Here is a 22,722-nt window from a genome sequence, read left to right as displayed (position 1 = left end):
AAATGTTATATAATTGCAGATCCTGTCCTATGAATGCATACCTGGTGTTGTGGACAGTTTTGCAACTCATTTAGATGAGGCTGGTCTACCACTTCCGCGTATGTGTCGTTGGAGCACGAAGGACTGGAGCAGCAAGAATGCTCCTAAGAAGAAAGAAATTAATTCATGCTTCAAATCCCTTGACAATGTAAGTAAAGTAATTGTTTTGTCTCTTAGATATATGGTATTCATTCATAAATTCATTACTCGCATTAAATTATGAGTATTACTTGTAGGCTGTCATTGTCGGGATCCTTGCTCCCACTGACGAGGAGCGTATGTCAGCACACTTCAACACTGGAATATTTGAAGACTCTTCTCCAGATCATGTGATTGATCAAATCGTTGATTTTATGGCCCAGGGGAAGAAGGTGTACTGCTGCCAGCGTCCCCCTTCCCGTTTTGTTCATACACCGGATGTGAATATTCCTCCGGGGAACCCTCTGTCACACATCCATGATCGGTCACCTGATAACCAAAATGAGATGACAAACCCTCTGGTGTCCAATAGCCCCAATAATTCCACGATCCCGCCACCATCTCCAATCAATGTCAGTGGCTTGCAGCCGCCTAAGCCAAATGAAATTCAGATGTTAGGAGACATGATGCGTGCCATGCAGACATCCATTGATTTCATGGGTACGGTGATGCAAACTTCAATGAACGAGATGCGAGCCGAGTTTTCTGAGGTGCGAGGTGAGGTCGCTGAGATGCGTGGTGAGTTTGCTGATATGAAACAGAAGATGAAAGAGTTGGAAGATATATTGCGAGCCCATCTTGCTGTCTTTTCTAGTAGCACTCAGCAGCAGCCAAAACCTCACCAGTCACGTATGAATTTGTTTTGTTTGTGTCCAAATACCATACCATTCGTTTGAATCCTAAAAACATGCTAAAATGACATGTTTATTTATTTTTCTATACAGAAGAAATGTCTTCCAATGAGGGAAGAGAGAAGGATCCTCAGTCACCACCTCACCATGAACCACGTACGTGTTTGTCATGTTAGAATCCCTTACTTTTTTGTACTCCGAACAACATTCTTAGATCAATTGCATCTTTCGATCCTTAATGTCAAATTCCTTACCCTTTTTGTGATCTTAACAACATACTAAAATCACTTGTGTTAATCTTTGACGATTAGTCGTCACTCCGCCTAATGCGCAGCTTGGATCCCGGACAGATGAAGAAGCAGATGGTGATGCAGATCCGAAGTCACCCCCACATTCTGAGCCATGTATGTGTTCCGACGTATTAGAATCTCCAAGTTTTCTGTGATCCTAACAACATCCTAAAATCACTCTTGTAATATTTGATCACTAGTCGTCAGTCAGGAAAAAAATCATGAAGAAGTGGCTGCAGATTCTACACTGCAATTACGACGAACACCACCTACCGGTATGGTTTAAGTCATGAAGTAAATATGGTTTGGGCAATTTATTTCATCTAGTTGACTTGTTTATTTATTTCTCTATACAGAATGAATGTCTTCCAATGAGGGAAGAGAAAAGGATCCTCAGTCACCACCTCAGCATGAATCACGTACATGTTCGTCATGTTAGAATCCCTTACTTTTTTGTACTCTGAACAACATTCTTAGATCAATTGCATCTTTCGATCCTCAAATCTAAAATTCCTTACCATTTTTGTGATCCTAACAACATACTAAAATAACTTGTTTTAATCTTTGATGATTAGTCGTCACTCCGCCTAATGCGCAGCTTGGAACCCGGACAGATGAAGAAGCGGCTGCATGTAGTACACTGCAATTTCGACGACCACCACCTACCAGTATGGTTCAAGTCCTTAATTAAATATGGTTTGGGCCATTTATTTTGTAGTAGCCCGTATCCAGAATTAATGATTTATAAGTATTTAAATCGTGTATTTATGTTTGGATTAGGTAAAACATGATTAAGGAAATTCCAGAAGGGTTAACAGAGTCTAGAAATGGATCCAGAACACTCGAAAATGGTTTGGAGGGTCCCAAGATTCGAGTGGGATCGGAACCACCGATCCAGGATCGGAACTTCCGATCTTGGTGAGTTCGGAACCACATCGGAAGCAGGGAGATCGGAACGTTCGATCAGGATCGGAGCTTCTGATGGCTGTCGGTGACAGGTGTGTGGTTGCATGTGGACCGAATTGACACGTAGCGAACGGAGCTTCCGATCGGGGGAACGGAGCTTCCGATCTACACGTTCGGAGCTTTCGATCGAGGAACGGAGCTTCCGATCGATGCCTATAAATATGAGGTCTGAGCTCCTCATTTCTTGCCAATTCCGAGTTCCTCTCCTTCGCCTAGTAGCTCTATTTTAGGGCTTTGGGTACTCTTATTTTAGAGTTGGAGTAGGGAATATATTTTTAAGTATATTCAGACAGTGTCTGACATAGTAGCGGAGCAGTGCTCGAGTAGCGGAGCATCGCTTGTGTAGCAGAGTAGTGCTCGAGGCTGTGGAGCAGCAGCAGGGGTATGCCCCTAGTTACGGGATAGTCGCCATCAGTGGGCTGACGACGGACGCAGGTATAGCTATGGTCTCCTTAAATTATTTAGGAGTATGCAATAGCTTAGTTAAGGCTTTTAGCGCTTATTGAATGATACATGGGTATTTGCATTGTAGACTTGATGATAGGCTTGGAACCTAGAGTGGGACTACTAGGACTGCCTTAGAAAGGTACGTAAGTACTGACTGAGATTTCTAGCGGATATGCATGCTTATATGTTGCATTTATGTGTTTGCATGTTATTATTGTTATGCGGCATGTGCATATCATCTTGTGCCTGTACATCTGTATATCTTTCGAGATGAGCCAGTTAGGGTTGCTCAGCCCTGTTAGGACGTTTGATATCGAGTACCCCTAGGTACTGATACCTGAAGGACTCCGTGGTCTGCATCCGGGATTCGGGAATGAGTGGTCGCACACAGTGGTTAGCTACCCCGGTGTGACGAGCTTATATCCCAGGCGCCAGTCTGAGTAGTTGTATAGAGTTATCCCAGATATGGATACCCTGTCATTTTGCATGCATCATATTTGTATGTTTATCCGTATTTGCATATTGAGCTTAGAGCTCACGTTCAGTCTTTTCTGTATATCTGGACACCCTATTCGATGGGGCAGATTTAGGTGCAGGGTTTGAGCACCAGGAGCTTGGAGTAATCAGTGACCTTGAAGACAGCAGGATTAGCTATAGGTTTTATTTAAAGTTATTCGATTGGGTTGTATGATCGAATCTGTTTAGCCGGTTGTATTCCGCCGGTCTTTTTGTATTTAAGTCTTCCGCAGCGATGTTATTTACTGCATGCTTTATTATGCTCTTATCTCTGATTAGGTAGTGGATCCGGGATGGGTCGCTACATTTATGGTATCAGAGCACTGCATGCAAGGGACTTAGGAAATTGATAATAAAACTTCTTGATTATCCTTGTAGGATTGATTGAGGTCTAGCGAAAGAAGATTTGGTTTTTCATTGCCAAGGTTTGCGGCATAAGTCTTTACTATAAGGAATGCAACAGTGATGAGAACACCAGTAGTAGCATATCGATAGATATACTGACTACTGTGGACGGTTCATCATTCGATGCATTGGGATGTTGATCGAAAAACATATGGATTCCAGCCAGAGAAGACTGGAAGAGAAGATCGGTTATAACGCGTCAGATACCTCTGAGGGCTTTTTGGAACGAATGGTGTTTAGTAATCCATGTGGTTCCAGTCCTTGAAGATTCTCCACTCGTAGTTGGAGAGATTGTCAGATAGACCTTCACCAGAGAATACCTCGAGTGCCTAAAACATGACGGGTTTCGAGAGTGAGGTCTTTAACCTCGTGCAGAACATGGTTTTGTCGGTATGCTTGTATCGATGCTTTTGGTAGGCATACAGAATACTTCATGTTAAAAAGCATGGTTTAGATACAAGACGAACGCTGATGGTAGATCGTGAGCATAAGTAGTCGACTGACATGCACTGCCGCAGAGCATAGCTGGTTAGCTATCACGTGCCATTTCTCTGGAGTTCTTCACTAGAGGACATGTAAAGAGACTTGGACGGAAGTATGCTTGTATCAATGCGTGTGTCGATTGGAAGCTTCATACTCAAGAAGTGAAGACAAGTTCGACGATTTTAAATACTGTATTGATGTATTTGTAAACAGTATTTCAGTTGTAATGAAACATCATAATTTGGTTGTATCAGTTCAAGTTATTGAATGTACATTTTGTTGTATTTTGAATACTGTATGTATTACATGAGATTGTAATAAAAGAAATTGTACATAACTTGAAGTAATGATACATGTATTATTTATTCAGCAATTCGTGATTGATTTCGAGGGATTTTATAAAGTCGGACTTGGAATTAGTTGAGTAGTAATCAACTAGGAGGACTCATGGATTTTGAGTAAGCCAGCGGTAATGAATTGACATGGATTTAGTCTAGGTGTTTTCCTAGGGCTAACCTGATTAGTCGTTTGACTGGGTTAGTGCCATTGATGAGGTAATTCATCTGGGGGCATGGAAATATTGATCTTGTCTGGAATTTTGAGTTTTTGTTCTAAGTTGTTTTCTTAGGACAGTAGTTTGATTGAACTTCATAGGTTGAGACTTCGTGATGATGGGATTTCATCGGGATACCAAGTCGAGTATATGCCGAGAGTTGTGGACTATGACCAAGAATAGACATGATGGAGCGCGACCCTATGCCAGTGTTACTCTGGGAGTCTTTCGTACTTCGGAGGTTATCTGGAAGCCTTCGTGCTTTAGGATTGGCGGTGGGAAGGCTACTCAGTCTAGAATTTTGGTAACAGTCACGGCGGGTTATGGCATTGGATTGGATGCCTGGTTAGGTGTCAGCGGTTTAGATATCGACTGACTGTCGTCAGAGATATTGGTTTGGAGTTTTGTCATAAGGACCAGTCTTGGAGGGATTTTCCTTGACGAGTGCGTACTCTGAGCAAATAGTTTTACTCTATTGGATATTGCTAGACTAGTGGATCTAGTCGGTGTTTGGATGCTCTGGTGATCAGGGCTATTCAGGAGTTGTGTTAGTGAATTTCCTAGAGCATTTGACTCGGGGATGAGTATTTTTTGGCAAGGATAGTTTTCTTCAGTGATAGATTTTATCTGATGCTAAGAATTGAACATGGCTATTTGAGGCGTGAGGAAAGCGTGACTTATACCAGTGTACACTTGGTGGTGATTCCAGGTGGTACATTTTGACAGGTTACCTCGGTCTCGATTTGTTGCAATCTTAGCGAGAGATATAATTATCAGAAGCATGTTCAGCGTTATATGGAATCTTTCGGACTTGTATTGTGATTTGAGTTGAACAAGTCCTTAGGATAATCTTGAACGAGTATAGACAGTGGTTAGTATGTCTAGACGGATGCCGGCTCGGCACTGGTGATTACTCTTGGTTATTGTCTGACTCTGACAAAGATGAGTGGTTGAATCAGCTGTGATTCTTTTGATTTCAAGTATTTGGGATCTGCGGACGTGTGGCAAGGAGATCATCGATAGAGAGTTCATTGATCTGTGATCGTCTGACTAAGGTCGATATCGTCAGGAAGATCGAGAACTACAGTAGATTGACTTGATCGATCATATTATTCCAATCGGTGTTGATTGGGATGTAGTGAATCAACAAGTGCTGGAAATAGTACTTTAAGTATTGTATGCTTGATATAGCGATTCAAGTGTATTTAGGGGATTCTTCATCGCTAAGGATCTTTCGGAATGCGGAGATCTGGACTTTTGGATTCTATGGATCACGAAAGTGGTCATAGGGTGGCTCTTGTGATCATAGTTCGTTGACAGCGTTGCTGAGATTACCATGGGTGGATTTTGATTTGAGCATTGCTTGGTTTTAGCAATGATTGATTCGGCATAGGAAATAGGATTCAGTGATTGTCCAAGGATTGTCAGTGGACAAATTTTTTAAAGACTGTTAATCGGAATGATTAGTTTGGGTGCTTCCAGTGGATTTCTTGAGATTTGTTCTTTGGAGGCACATCACGTTAAGTTAAGTATTCATCCGGGGAAGCAACAGGTTGTGCAAAGATCTACGTACTCGGTTCGGATGAAAGGGAATGAAACACTATGTTTATCAACTTGTCTCGAGATATTTGGTGTGTCAGCAGGTCAAGGCAGAGCGCCGACGACCTGGAGGTTGCTTCACAGTCTGCCTATTCCTGAGTGGGAAATGGGAGTTATCACGATGGACTTTTTGTGACCCATTTTCCGGTATCCTCGAGGAATTGTGATGCTATCTGGGTTGTGGTGGACCGACTCACCAAGTCAGCGCATTTTATTTTCTGTAGCCGAGAGTACAATGTGGATCGTTTTGACTCAGTTATGTATTCAGGAGATCGATCGACTTCATGGAGTGCCTATGAGCATTATCAGTGATCGAGGTCCCAGGTTTACTTCCAGATTTTGGGGGAGGGTTCGACGTGTAATGGGCATTACTCTCAGTTTGAGTAATACATATCATCCGGAGACAGATGGTCAGTCAGAGCGCACAATCCTTACTTTGAAGGATATGCTGCGAGCATGTGTTTTAGATTTGGTTCAATCTGGCAGGATCAGTTGCCATTGATTGAGTTCGCGTATAACAACAGCTATCATAGTAGCTTTGGGATGACACCATTTGAGGCGTTGTACGGACGACATTGTCATACTCCACCCTTCTAGGAGAGAAGTGGGGGAGAGACAGACTGAAGGACTGGAGTTAGTCCAGCAGTTAGCAGACATAGTTGATCAGACCAAGAAATGGATTAAGAGTGCACAGGATCGTCGGGACAGCTGTAGTAGCCCGTACCCTAAATTGAGTAATTAAAGGATTAATGCTAATTAATTGAATTGGGTATTGGACGGATCGGAAGCTCCGAAGGCACGATCGGAAGCTCCGAACAAGATCGGAAGCTCCGATGAGCGATCGGAGGCACCGATGTTATTACGTCAGGCATGACGTGTGGTTGGATCGGAAGCTCCGATCAGGACCGGAGGCTCCGATCACCCCTATCCGGAGTCAACAAGTGATATTTTGACACGTGGCAGATCAGGATCTTCGGAAGCTCCGATGGCAGGATCGGACGTTCCGATCGAGGTTCGGACGTTCCGATCAAGGATCGGAAGTTCCGATCGTTGTCTATAAATAGTAGGCCAAGACTTCACTTTCATTTGCCAATTCCGAGTTCTTCTTTCCTTTCTAGTCCTTTTGGAGCTGTTCTAGTCTTCTTAGGCTTGGTCCGGAGGTCAGCGAGGCGTTCGGTAGTCGTAGCGGAGTTGTGCCCAAGTTTTGGAGGCATCGACATCAAAGGGCTAACGACGGACGAAGGTATAGCTTTTGCTTCCTATAAATATTTAGGAGTATGCAATAGCTTAGTTAAGGCTTTTAGAGCACTTTAATGATAATAGTATCATTTGGCAGTGTAGAGCAGACTATAGGCGTGGACCTAGAGTTGGTAGAGCTTGCACTGTTTTGAGGTACGAAAGTACTGTTCGAGATATCCTGACTGAGTATGCATGTATTATGTGACCGCATGATTTATATGCCATGATATTATGCTGCATTCATTTGCATCTTGCTGTATCTCCTTAGAGATGTCTGTTAGTAGGGTTGTACCCTATCCTGTTAGTGGATGGACTTCCATCGATTTGGGTCCGGCGTTTCCACGGTTATCTCGATATGGGAGCCACCTCCTGAAGCGATGGCACAGCGTGCTACATACCAGGGCCCGGTCTGTCTCTGTTATCTGATCCTTGACCTCGAGTCTATAGGGAGTTCACTTTGCATGCATGTATACTCATACTCTCGTACTGAGCGTTTTATGCTCACGTCTCGTACTCTGTATTTTCTGGACACCCTATTCCATGGGGCAGGTTTGCGATTGGACGAGGAGGGTGGATCCAGGAGAGGCTAGTCAGTGGTTGGCCAACTGGAGCTTCGCTTAGGTTTTATTACTGTTGTTTGGGTTTATACAGCTATTCGATTTGGTTGTATATTATTGGATAAATTACAGATTCCTTTACTTGGGATTGTATAATGTTTATGGTTTCCACAGTTTTATTCTGATATCTGTTTTATTAAAGTTAATTGCATGCCTAAGTTCTGATTAGTAGGTGATCTGGGTAAGGGTCACTACAACAGCTATGCCAGATACTAAGCGTGAGCCTTTGCAGCTTGATGCTGGGGGAGAAAGTAACTTTGAGAATGTCACATTTCTGCAGGATTCTCAGATTTGGCCTTAAGGGCAAGTTATCTCCTAGGTTTATGGTTCGTTCGAGAGCATTGGCAATTTGGATTATCGGCTAGCTTTGCTACCTTATTTTCCCAGTATTCACGACGTATTTCACGTATCTCTGTTGCGACGATATGTGGTGGATCAGTCTCATATTCTGCAGCGGTCTGAGATTCAAGAGGATACTGATTTGATTTACGTGGAAAGACCTACTCGTATCCTGGATCATAAGGATAAGGTCTTGCGTAATAAAGTTATTCCTCTGATTGATAGTTCAATGACGACATTGAAGTACTGAGGAAGCTATTTGGGAACTTGAGAGCGGGATGTGTTCAGAACATCCTGAGTTGTTTTCATTCGGTACTTAAGATCTGATTTCGAGGACGAAATATCTTAAGTGGGGGAGAATGTAGTAGCCCGTATCCAGAATTAACGATTTATAAGTATTTAAATCGTGTATTTATGTTTGGATTAGGTAAAACATGATTAAGAAAATTCCAGAAGGGTTAACAGAGTCTAGAAATGGATCCAGAACACTCGAAAATGGTTTGGAGGGTCCCAAGATTCGAGTGGGATCGGAACCACCGATCCAGGATCGGAACTTCCGATCTTGGTGAGTTCGGAACCACATCGGAAGCAGGGAGATCGGAACGTCCGATCAGGATCGGAGCTTCCGATGGCTGTCGGTGACAGGTGTGTGGTTGCATGTGGACCTAATTGACACGTAGAGAACGGAGCTTCCGATCGGGGGAACGGAGCTTCCGATCTACACGTTCGGAGCTTCCGATCGAGGAACGGAGCTTCCGATCGATGCCTATAAATATGAGGTCTGAGCTCCTCATTTCTTGCCAATTCCGAGTTCCTCTCCTTCGCCTAGTAGCTCTATTTTAGGGCTTTGGGTACTCTTATTTTAGAGTTGGAGTAGGGAATATATTTTTAAGTATATTCAGACAGTGTCTGACATAGTAGCGGAGCAGTGCTCGAGTAGCGGAGCATCGCTTGTGTAGCGGAGTAGTGCTCGAGGTTGTGGAGCAGCAGCAGGGGTGTGCCCCTAGTTACGGGATAGTCGCCATCAGTGGGCTGACGATGGACGCAGGTATAGCTATGGTCTCCTTAAATTATTTAGGAGTATGCAATAGCTTAGTTAAGGCTTTTAGCACTTATTGAATGATGCATGGGTATTTGCATTGTAGACTTGATGATAGGCTTGGAACCTAGAGTGGGACTACTAGGACTGCCTTAGAAAGGTACGTAAGTACTGACTGAGATTTCCAGCGGATATGCATGCTTATATGTTGCATTTATGTGTTTGCATGCTATTATTGTTATGCGGCATGTGCATATTATCTTGTGCCTGTACATCTGTATATCTTTCGAGATGAGCCAGTTAGGGTTGCTCAGCCCTGTTAGGACGTTTGATATCGAGTACCCCTAGGTACTGATACCTGAAGGACTCCGTGGTCCGCGTCCGGGATTCGGGAATGAGTGGTCGCACACAGTGGTTAGCTACCCCGATGTGACGAGCTTATATCCCAGGCGCCAGTCTGAGTAGTTGTATACAGTTATCCCAGATATGGATACCCTGTCATTTTGCATGCATCATATTTGTATGTTTATCCGTATTTGCGTATTGAGCTTAGAGCTCACGTTCAGTCTTTTCTGTATATTTGGACACCCTATTCGATGGGGCAGATTTAGGTGCAGGGTTTGAGCACCAGGAGCTTGGAGTAATCAGTGACCTTGAAGACTGCAGGATTAGCTGTAGGTTTTATTTAAAGTTATTCGATTGGGTTGTATGATCGAATCTGTTTAGCCGGTTGTATTCCGCCGGTCTTTTTGTATTTAAGTCTTCCGCAGCGATGTTATTTACTGCATGCTTTATTATGCTCTTATCTCTGATTAGGTAGTGGATCCGGGATGGGTCGCTACATATTTCATCTAGTTGACTATTTTATTTATTCCAATGTGTTTAAGAATACTGTGTTGAGGATGAGCCGAAGATGATTGTATTCAGTCACCTGACACCCGAGCGCAGGAGGAAGGTGCTGAGATCATCTACTGTTTCAACCCCCTTTCACGCACCCATGTATGGCGCCAACACTGCACTTCAAGGTCAAGAGTTTGAGAAGCGGTACTTGCTTAGAGTCAGGTATGATTGGCCCAAGGTTGAGATGGAGATAAGGAAATTTCGGGCCAAACAGAAACATGGGAAATATGATCGAAACTTTTTTCGTATTCTTATGACCCCTGGACAGTGGTTAGAATATGATGTGAGTGCCCCATGTCAACATATTTTGATTCAATTGTCATTACATGCATTTGTATTTTGTTTTATATATACCTTTAACATATTTTTATGATCCAGCATATGACAGAGTGTATGCTTGGCCTCCTGAGCTTACAGAAGTTGTACCCCGAAATATTAGCTGAGAACGTTTTTTTGATGAACGTTAATTTCGCACAGTTGTTCCAAACAGATTATTCAAGCATGGACAAGCCAATTGACGTTGAGCAACTCACAAGCTATATTACTGGATGTGTAGAAGATTGGCCCTCATCCTCTTGGTGGTCTTCGAGTTTAGTTCTAGCTCCTATCCATCTACCCAACCATTGGGTTACGATGATGGTTTACGTCAAGGAACAACTAATTTAATTTCTGGATTCAGATATAAGTGCGACAACTCGGAGCAACTTCGACAAAGCTGTGAAGGGCGTCATTAGCTTGGTCCCGGAAACTCTGAGATCCCTGGATTTTGAAGGTGCTGAAAGGAGTTGGACGTGCGTTAGGTTGTGTGCATTTCCCCAGCAAAAAACAAGGTCTTCCATTTACGTTACTTCTCATCAATGTTTTGTACTATAATGTTTAAGTAATATTTGGTCTATAGTGAAAGCTAATTATCTTCTTTAAGTGCAGTGGCGAGTGTGGTGTGTATGCTTTGAGGTCAATTGCTGCTGAGATGAGCAATGGCGATCAATATCAACTGAATGATGATATCATTGCCGATTTTAGAAAATTTTTGACCATAGCGATTTGGCTCAATGACTTGTCCCTTTCAGCTATTGATGAGATTTGATGTAAGCACAATTAATTTGTTCATGCAAACAATATAAAATTGGCATTGTACGCTATATTTATTTGTACTAGAAATCAATTTTGTCAGTATGAATGAGTTTTAATCAATTGATATATGTAATTGTAATCTGGTCGATAGCAAACTCATTAACGACCGATTATTATATGGAGTCAACCGACGTTATTCACACTCGACCGAAGGGATTCTTTATTCATTTACTATGTATAATTATAATTGTAAACTAATACTATGAGTACGAATATTATTAGGAGGACGAAAAATATAAAAAATATTATTTTAATCAATTGATATATGTAATTGTAATCTGGTCGATAGCAAACTCATTAACGACCGATTATTATATGGAGTCGACCGACGTTATTCACACTCGACCGAAGGCATTCTTTATTTATTTACTATGTATAATTATAATTGTAATCTAATATGATGAGTATGAATATTATTAGGAGGACGAGGAATATTAAAACTATTATTTTAATCAATTGATATATGTAATTGTAATATGGTTGATAGCAAAATCATCAACGACCGATTATTATATGGAATTGACCGACGTTATTCACACTCGACCGAAGGCATTCTTTATTTATTTACTATGTATAATTATAATTGTAAACTAATACGATGAGTACGAATATTATTAGGAGGACGAGGAATATAAAAACTATTATTTTAATCAATTGATATATGTAATTGTAATCTGGTCGATAGCAAAATCATCAACGACCGATTATTATATGGAGTCGACCGATTTGACCTTCGATCGATCGGATTCCTATTTTATTTAATATGTATAATTATAATTAAATTTATACAACTTTTCAAAAAAAATAATAATAATTACTTTTGTACCCGTTAATTTGGAATTGGAAATGACCTTGAGGATAGCATAATCAATTTTAATTTATTCCTGGATATCCCCAACAGGCAACAACACCTTGAGGATGTTTCAGTTTCTACTGCCATTTCGAGCAAAGTTTTTGGGTACCATGTCTTTCACGAACCATGATCATGCAAAGATAGTTCTCTATCAATCTGAGTGAAAGATATAATATAGTTCTCTCTCAATCTCAGTGACAGATAACTCTATTTGCATTACCGATAAACTTTGCTCCGACTGGCAACAAAAAGCTGAAAATTCCGAGGCTTCTGGCATAATCTGCTTCGTGGGTGATCACCTTAAAGAACCATGATCAATCTTGAGGATAGCATAATCAAGTTTAAGGTATTATTTGATATCCCCAACAGGCAGCAACACCTTGAGAATGTTCCATATTTTTCCTGCCATTCCGAGCAAAGTTTTAAGGTACCATGTCTTTCACGAACCATGATCATGCAAAGAGAGTTCTCTGTAAATCTGAGTGAAAGATAGAATATAGGTCTCTCTCAATCTGAGTGACAGATAGCTCTATTTGCATTACCGCTAAACTTTGCTCGGAATGGCAAGAGAAAGCTGAAAATTCCGAGGCTTCTGGCATAATCTGCTTCGTGGGTGATCACCTTAAAGAACTTGCTCCATCCATATTTGCTCATATTGTAAACTTAACCTTCGATTTGTTTGTTTCAAAATGATCACAGATGTTGTGCTTTTATAATCAGAAATAAGAAGTCACGGTAGGTTAAGTGTGAAGAGTTTGGGAGCCCGAATAGTCGCGTGACCATTCGATGGATTTGCATAGACATAAAGCACTGTTTATAGACAAACATAGAGGCGGTGAATGTGAATGTTGTAGATTAAGATTTTCTTTTCTTTTTTTTGTCATAATTCACAATAAAAATCTAACAGAACAAATACAAAAAAATAATTTATATAATAACAATAATAGATTGTTGATATGATATTTAATATAAGTAAAATATAAAACGTATTTTAGATCGTAATAAATTATTAAACATTGAATACGAATATAATTAGTAGGTCGATAGCTAAATCCGCGACGACTGGTTAATATATGGAGTCGACCGACGTTATTCACATTCGACCGAGGGAATTCTTTATTATTTAATTATTCTCCATTCGGTAGCAAAATCATCGACGACCGCTTATTATGTGAAGTAAACCTTCATTCACAATCGACGAACGTTTATAATTAAATATAATATTTTGAACTAAGACTGTTGACAATTAGGTTGTATTGTTATTATTATCTTCATTACAGTTTCAAGAATTATCAACGCATGTGTAACGAAAAACTCATTAACGAAACATAATTTTATATAATAAAATGAAATTTTTACAACCTTAATTCTTGAAGTAGTGAATGTTTCCATTCAGCAACCCAAGAGTGCAAGTCAGAGTTAGGGTGATCATAGGCGATTTTCATAAAATTGTAAGAGTAAAAAATTTTCCTAACATGTTTAGACTCTTTCATTAACATTAAACGGCGAACATTTTCATCTTTGAAAATGTCCATGGAATTCGAAATGCGGAGCTTCCTCTTAAATTTTTCCTCTATGCGATCAAGTATTCTGGCGTCTGACATTCGCCGAGGAGGTATTGGCGCTTGTCTATACATCCTCAGCTCCTCAATCTTCGACCACGTAGACATTGTCTTCTCATAGAGAAAGTCTTCGTACATCCTCTTCACATGTTGTATGTAGTGGTTGACGTTGGAACCTTCGCCTGCCATTGGAAAGTGAATGCGAGAGAGGAGAAGAAAATAAAGAGAAGAGTGCAATAGTTTGAGCAGAACGTAATATTACGTAAACACGTAAATGCACTATTTATAAACAAACATTGAAAGTTGCAAATGTGTATTCATCCTTATCGTGAGTAGCCGATGCGATGGGACGTTTTGAATGCATGTTCTCAATTAATACGCTATTATTGGTTGGCGTCTCTTCGGTGAACTAATCGTAAATGTAATTTCGTAAGTACTGTTTACACGCGATTATTATTATTATTATTATCATTATTATTATCTTTATGAAAACAAATGAATTAAACCCTACTGATGGAAGCCCAGTTACACACAGGTAAGTTCCGTAAGGACTCTTCTTGTATTACCAACATAAACAACATAGTGGAAAATAGATACTATTTAACATTACAATGCAAGAAAAACAAAATAAATTACTAATGGAAACACGAAATAATACGATATCGGAATGAGAAAAAAATTCTATCAGTACTGATGGAACCCATAATACGTATTTTGAAAATAGATACTATTCTGGGGAGATGTCAAGGAAGAAAGACAGACGATGAGAGTTCAGAGCCTCTCAGAGTGCGTGTACTGGCCTTTTTAACGAATTTCGCCTATAAACATTATATATGTATAATAATATCATAATAACATTAAGATAATAAAGGGAACCTAGTAACCAGCAGACAAAAGAAAAAAATAAAAAATGAACAACGGGACAAAAATAAATATAATTGCGGTTTTTAAATGCCTCGATTTGCGTGTCATCTTCGGGTTGCACAAACAGCATGCGCATGCGCATGCGTGCTGAGCCCTCGGTATGCGTGTCTTTTTTGAAGTAATATTATTTGGCTGTCGACTGTTAAAAACTTGATATTTGATGTGATCGATTGATATTTATGAGAAGGCCACGTGACAATCCTGTGAATATTTGTACTTTACTTTGCTATATAACCTCGAATACCGCGAAAGTAAAATAGCGATAAAGAATCGAATCCAGATTCAGTAGCGTGTCTTTTTGGAGATGCGCGCTTGAAATTGTCGGGTTTCTCCGGACCCGCAATAAGAAACCCTAAACCCCAAATAATGCTAAACCCTAAACCCTAAATTGAAAACCCTAAACCATAAATTCCATGATTATGAAATTTGTTCCATGGATATTGTATCATATTATTTCAAGGGTCATGATTGTGATTATTCGAATTTATAAACATGATTACCTTCCTATCATAATGTAAGATTTTGATTAGTGCGACATTTGGTAGAGAAGAAAGTATCGTTCTCACCATTGGATTAAGACTGGAATAATCATGTGCGACCAGAACCTATTCAATATAATGTGATACAACATGATTTGACCAATAATAAACACAGAGGATGGCCATGCTATCGTATCGACCGCTATCCGACCGAATATAATGATCGATCGATCGAATATATTTCTTTGTCGACCGATTTACGTTGAGCTTGAAAAGGCTCTGTTTTGACTTCTATTTTCCCAACATTTATATAGGCTTAACCATAGTCCTCTGACCTCTCATAAGTCATAACTAACAAGCATCATCGGCCTCAAAAATAAAATATCATATACAATTTAATCTGAGATTACGATACAATTCAATAATCAGAGATATGCTAAAATTTTTCTAAAAACTTGACAGAAAGTATATATATATTTATTTGTCCTGCTTGAGAGAAAGCATATATGTTTTTCCTTTTTTTAATTTTTATGGAAAACCATCATATAAAAACAAATTTTGTTATTCAACTAAACCAATTGGGTAATGATTATGAATAACGTTATTGCTTACGATTATGATTAAGATTACAGTATTATGTAATATGTATATGTTATTAACCAGTTGGCGTCTATGTAATAGGCGACTGATCATTATTTGGCTGTCGACTGTTAAAAACTTGATATTTGACGTGATCTATTGATATTTATGAGAAGGCCACGTGACAATCCTGTGAATATTTGTACTTTACTTTGCTATATAACCTCGAATACCACGAAAGTAAAATAGCGATAAAGAATCGAATCCAGATTCAGTAGCGTGTCTTTTTGGGGATGCGCGCTTGAAATTGTCGGCTTTCTCCGGACCCGCAATAAGAAACCCTAAACCCCAAATAATGCTAAACCCTAAACCCTAAACCCTAAATTGAAAACCCTAAACCCTAAATTCCATGATTATGAAATTTGTTCCATGGATATTGTATCATATTATTTCAAAGGTCATGATTGTGATTATTCGAATTTATAAACATGGTTACCTTCCTATCATAATGTAAGATTTTGATTAGTGCGACATTTGGTAGAGAAGAAAGTATCGTTCTCACCATTGGATTAAGATTGGAATAATCATGTGCGATCAGAACCTATTCAATATAATGTGATACAACATGATTTGACCAATAATAAACACAGAGGATGCCCATGCTATCGTATCGACCTCTGTCCGACCGAATATAATGATCGATCGACCGAATATATTTCTTTGTCGACCGATTTACGTTGAGCTATAAACTTAATTTTTTGGGCTATATATTTATTTCATAATTCGACCCATTTCTAAATACTTCAAATTTTTCTTATCATTTTATAAATTTTCAAACCTTCCCAAATCATACATTATCTTCCAAGGATCGCGATGTCCTCAGTTTCTCAAGGGGGAATGATATTCTGTCAATGTGGACTACGAGCAAATTTGAGGGTTTCTTGGACCAGTGATAATCCAGGTCGAAGGTTCCATGGATGCAAAAATTGGAGGGTGAAAGTCCTGTTTTAATTTTTTTCACTTTTATGGGATTATCTTTATTTCTTATAATTTATTGCTCATTATATTGTTCTAATTGCTTTTGGTCCTATACCCTCCCTTACCGTGGTAGAGTGGTGGATGTAATTTTTTCGCATGGGAAGATCCGCCGATGTGTCGTAGGGCGATGACTATAATTCCCGAGTTGAAATGGAAACTGGCCGTGCTCAAAGATTACAAGAAAAAAGCTGAAAAAGATAACCGAAAGTTGAAGTCCTTGCTTGCTGGTTCATGGTTGATTTTTATTTTGTTTACTTTGTGTTATTGGATTAGAATGTTATATTGAATGCTTGATTATCTCGAAGCTGAATAAAAATGTTATTTTTATAATAATTAAAATTTAATTGTAAGGATAAGTACATTGTCAAACATCGATATGCTATTGTCTATTTACTAAATACAATTAATCGAAAACATAGATTACATGACAAGGGAAAATAATAATTCAAAATATATATATGAAAAATGAAACACAAAATTGAAGAACTCCATAAGTCTAAATCACCTTCCAAATCACCTTCTCGTTCACTCCCCCGGAGAGAAGGTGCTTTTCAAAAATATTGAGGAGAACAACCAATCACTTTCTCGTTGTAACATGTTGAACCAATCACTTTCTCGTTGTAAAATGTTGGATTCACATTAGGACACCTCTTGTATTCTTCTCATAATAATGGTCACTAACAACTACCAATAAATACATTTATTTCGAAATTTTATTCGACTAATAATTAATAATAATTATCGGACGCAACTTCATGACTATTTATATAGCAAAAAAAAAAATTTATGGGATTGGGACCCCAAAAGACTTGACTGTTCGACCATGCTACTCTCAAGACTAATTTCACGGGAATCGGAATCTATTTGTCTTCTTCGAATACACATTTCAAGAAAAAGGAATTTGATTCATTCTCACCCGTGACCCGATATGTGGGAATAATTCAATGCATTCGGCGATTATAAGGGGCTATAATTATCATTTATTACTAGCATAACACATGTATATAAAATAATAATAATAATATTATTATTATTATTATTATTATTATTATTATTATTATTATTTGAGAAATATATGATAATAACATATGTAGACTATTTCAAAATTAATTATTTATAATTTTAATGTGTAGGGACAATTTTGGAACAAAAGCTAAAGTGCTCAACCGTACGGATTATGATTATTCACTCACCCCCCAATCTTCTTCTTCTATAAATAAAGATAAAAGGCGTTTAATTTTTCATATTCATATTCACCATTATTAAAAAAATTTCCATCTCTTCATCTCCTTCTTCGTCTTCTACCTACTCTTCTACTCTTCTCCTCTCTCGAATACAAAATTACAATAATTAATATTTTATCACTATGATTGTTGTTGATCAACTTATTATGTTGGACATTCCACACCCCGTATGGATTTCTGCCGATGATACCCAACCTGGGTTACAAGTTCCATCCAACTACAATAATACGAGTGGAGTCCTAATTGCAGTCCTACGTATCCTCTGTATTACCTAATAATACAAGAGGAGTCCTAGCGCTGCCTGCTACCGCCATGTTCACTTCAAGATGGCAGCAGCGTTAGGTTTTTATTCCAAATCGCCTATCTCATCCTGCATGATTTCATAATTTCATGAATCAATGTAAGGCTTTCGAAGACTTAGGCATCAATGGTTTATTTTTGATCGTCGAATAAACCGTTTGAAGGCCGAGATAGGTGGTGAAAAAGAAGTACTGGATTCGAGTTAAGAAGAATTGTTGCTGCTCCTTGGTAATATCTTTTATTTAGGCAATCAGTTTTTTTACACCTAAACCCTAAACCCCAATGTTTGAAAACAACAAAACAGATTTCCGTAATAATTTTCATTTATGTTTATGTGGAATTTTAGCTAGCAATATTTTTTATTAACAAACTTGTACCATTTTAAATTTTTTTTTATACCAACCGACTCTCCTGGATGAATTAGGCTTCGTTAAAACTCTACACTCAAAGCGGTCGAGTTGTTTATATTAACAGTCGACACCATACATTAATCGGTCGACACGTATTTCGCGCACACACTACAAAAGTTAAATACGAATAAAATGCAAATAATAATAAATACGAAAAACCCTAACGTTTGAAAACAACAAAACAGATTTCCGTAATAATTTTCATTTATGTTTGTGGAATTTTAGCTAGCAATAATTTTTATTAACAAACTTGTACCATTTTATATTTTTTTATTACCAACCGACTCTCCTGGATGAATTAGGCTTCGTTAAAACTCTACACTCAAAGCGGTCGAGTTGTTTATATTAACAGTCGACACCATACATTAATCGATCGACACGTATTTCGCGCACACACTACAAAAGTTAAATACGAATAAAATGCAAATAATAATAAATACGAAAAACCCTAACGCTTGAAAACAACAAAACAGATTTCCGTAATAATTTTCATTTATGTTTGTGGAATTTTAGCTAGCAATAATTTTTATTAACAAACTTGTACCATTTTATATTTTTTTATTACCAACCGACTCTCCTGGATGAATTAGGCTTCGTTAAAACTCTGCACTCAAAGCAGTCGAGTTGTTTATATTAACAGTCGACACCATACATTAACGGTCGACACGTATTTCGCGCACAAACTACAAAAGTTAAATACGAATAAAATGCAAATAATAATAAATACGAAAAACCCTTACGTTTGAAAACAACAAAACATATTTTCGTAATAATTTTCATTTATGTTTATGTGGAATTTTAGCTAGCAATATTTTTTATTAACAAACTTGTACCATTATATATTTTTTTTATACCAACCGACTCTCCTGTATGAATTAGGCTTCGTTAGTAATGAATAACGATCGATTGAAAAGAGAAATAAAACTCTACACAAACCGGTCGAGTTGGTAATATTAACAGTCGAAACCATACATTAATCGGTCGTTGCATGCTGAATGAGTGACAACTAAAAATCAACGTCTTCTGCCATACTCCTCGACTGAAGGTATTCTTTTTACTTTTTTCCGTCCACGTCGGGGAATGACTAGAGGCGGCAGCACCAATATTTAATCCTGCACTGTCCATTCACCTGGTACTGGATAGACAGGGTCCGTATATGCTTCTAACCAATAACGTGTGGTGTAATAATCTGTACAAAATTCATAAACAAAAATATTTGCTTTGTAGGCAGCAGCAATGACATGTGAACATGGAATCCTGTCAATGTCGAATTTACGACATGTGCAAGATTTACTCTGTAAATCAACTAACTCGTTGCTTGTGCTACCGTATACGCAATACTTCCCCTCAGTTGCTTCAATTACTTCATATTTTTTAGAAACGATGAAATTCTCACGAACGATCGACTCTATCGCTGGTGTGAGATGTGTAGTTGATGCAACCGCTTCTTGACGATATTTACTTCTCCAGGTTGATGTGATTCTTTGCAGTGCTTCCAATAATGCAATTATTGGAAGCTCCCTCTCCTCACGCAACCTACCATTTATTGATTCCACTCCATTCGTGGTCATGATGGAGTAACGGTTCCCGATTTGTTTCGCTCTAGACCACCTTTCGGGAGAAGTGTTATCCTCCAAATATTTAGCAACCTCTGGAAATCTCTCTCTCAATTCTGTATATAAGGAATCAAAATCACTTTCCTTGTATGCTTTTTCCATCCGAATGAATAGCTCGGCAGCTCTCTTTTTTTTGTTGCTCTTGCCTTTGATGTTTTGTGACATGTGCCACATACAAAACACATGATGTGCACGATTGTATAAAGATGCAACTGCATTTATGATGCCCTGGTGTCTATCTGATATTATCACCAATTCGTCGTCGTCCTCTACTATGATTTTCAACCTGCTTAGAAACCAAGACCATGACTCAGAGCTTTCCTTGTCGACAACACCCCATGCAATGGGAAATTGGTGGTGATTTTCGTCTTGTGCGGTTGCTACAAGTAGCACACCGTCATACTTTCCTTTCAAGAATGTACCATCAATGCAGACAACTTTTCTCATGAATTTGTATCCCGTAATACATGCACCATATGCCAAGAACATGTATTTAAATCTTTTTTCCTCATCGACTTCTAAATCCGTGAAACTACCAACATTTACTTTCTCAACCATTTTCAAAAATGATGGTAACTTCCTAAAATTCTCAACAGAATCGCCCATCATGGTGTTAAGGGCCAGTTCTTTACCTCTACGTGCCTTGAAGTATGATACTTGAACTCCCTGATTACGCATCATTGTGATTATTGATTTCGGCACAGGTGTAGTCCTTTGACCACCGAAATTTTCTAGCAACACAGCTGACACTAACCCAGAAGTAGCCTGTCGATTTTTTATAGTCATGCGCATCAAGTCACAGGTGTGAATGTTACAATATGTTCGAACATTAAAACATGTTGAGTGTGGATCTTTCTTTGCACCTCGAATCCTCCAAGTACAACTATCAGCAGCACATCAAACATCATACACGGACTTGTTAGATTTCACTATTTTGAACTCAAAAGATGACTTTATTGCAAGTCGGGACAATTCAATTTGAAATTCTGCCTTATTGGAAAATACCTGCCCAATTGAAATGTTGGATCCATCACGGAATGAGTAGGTACCATTGCCACATGACTCAGCTCTATCTACCAACGGAATTCTCTTACGGATCCGATGTCCATTTAGATACTCTTCCGGCTCGAACTCAGACTGTCTTAATTGTTGCTGGTGTAATGAAGGTTCTCCTAAAATTAAAGGATCTTCAAGTTGTTCGAATGGACAAGACACGTTGAAATTCTCAGTTGTTTCCTTATCATTCTCGTTAGTAATGACAAAAAATCCATCAAAGTATTCGTCATTATGATTCAACCCCCCCACAGGACAAGACACGTTGACATTCTCAGTTGTTTCCTTATCATTCTCGTTAGGAATGACAAAATCTCCACCAAAGTATTCATCATTATGATTCAACCCCGCCACAGGACAAGACATGTTGACATTCTCAGTTGTTTCCTTATCATTCTCATTAGGAATGACAAAATCTCCATCGAAGTATTCGTCATTACGATTCAACCCCCCAAAATTTACATCCAACGATATGTCACGATCCTCGTCTTCACCATCAAGACCCCGCATTTCATTGCATGATCTACCACAATCAGCGACTTTACAATTGCCACATGTATCATCTCCATCTAACAACAAATTCCTCCCAGTACGATTGATCCCCCCAACAGTTTCATCCATCGATCTGTCACAAACATCAAATGATTGTTCAAAATTAGCGATGTTATTAAACGTCATGCTATCATTACTGAGGTGCTGAGTGCTTTCAAATGCATGCACCTCGTTGTCCAGTCCAACGTTCACTTCCTCTTCTTCCACCATAACATTCAGCACAGGTCTCTTGTCTGGGGCACCAAAGTAAAGGTACGCACGCAGAGTTCTATCATCCTTAATATAAAAGGGAGGAGGATGGCAATTAGGAACAATCGGCAAATAGTTGAATTTGGTTATGTTAATATCACATGCCAAATCCAGAATGTTAACAACCTCATTCTTAAAGGATTCAAAATTGCACGTCTCATCGTCCACTATGATTAAATCCCATTTACAACTTTCATGTGAAGACCATTTGAAAACATCGTGCTCATCCCGTATCCACTTTCCATTACATTGAAGGACAACATTACTGATTGTCATAACCTATAAAAATAATTAGATTAAGCAACTTTCAAAAAGAAAAAATAAATACAGATGCGTTTTAAGAAATTTTATTTGAATTACGAAGACGACATTGTCATGTCCAAAAGGTCGCCATGCTTTACATATCAACCGAGATTTCATAACAATGGTCGAAATAATATTATGCCAACGGTGGAAACTACTTAAAG

Source organism: Henckelia pumila, chromosome 3 (assembly GCF_033568475.1).
Source record: "Henckelia pumila isolate YLH828 chromosome 3, ASM3356847v2, whole genome shotgun sequence".
Classification (NCBI taxonomy): Eukaryota; Viridiplantae; Streptophyta; class Magnoliopsida; order Lamiales; family Gesneriaceae; genus Henckelia; species Henckelia pumila.
The sequence above is the reverse complement of the archived record's forward strand: the minus strand, read 5'-3'. Positions refer to the sequence as shown.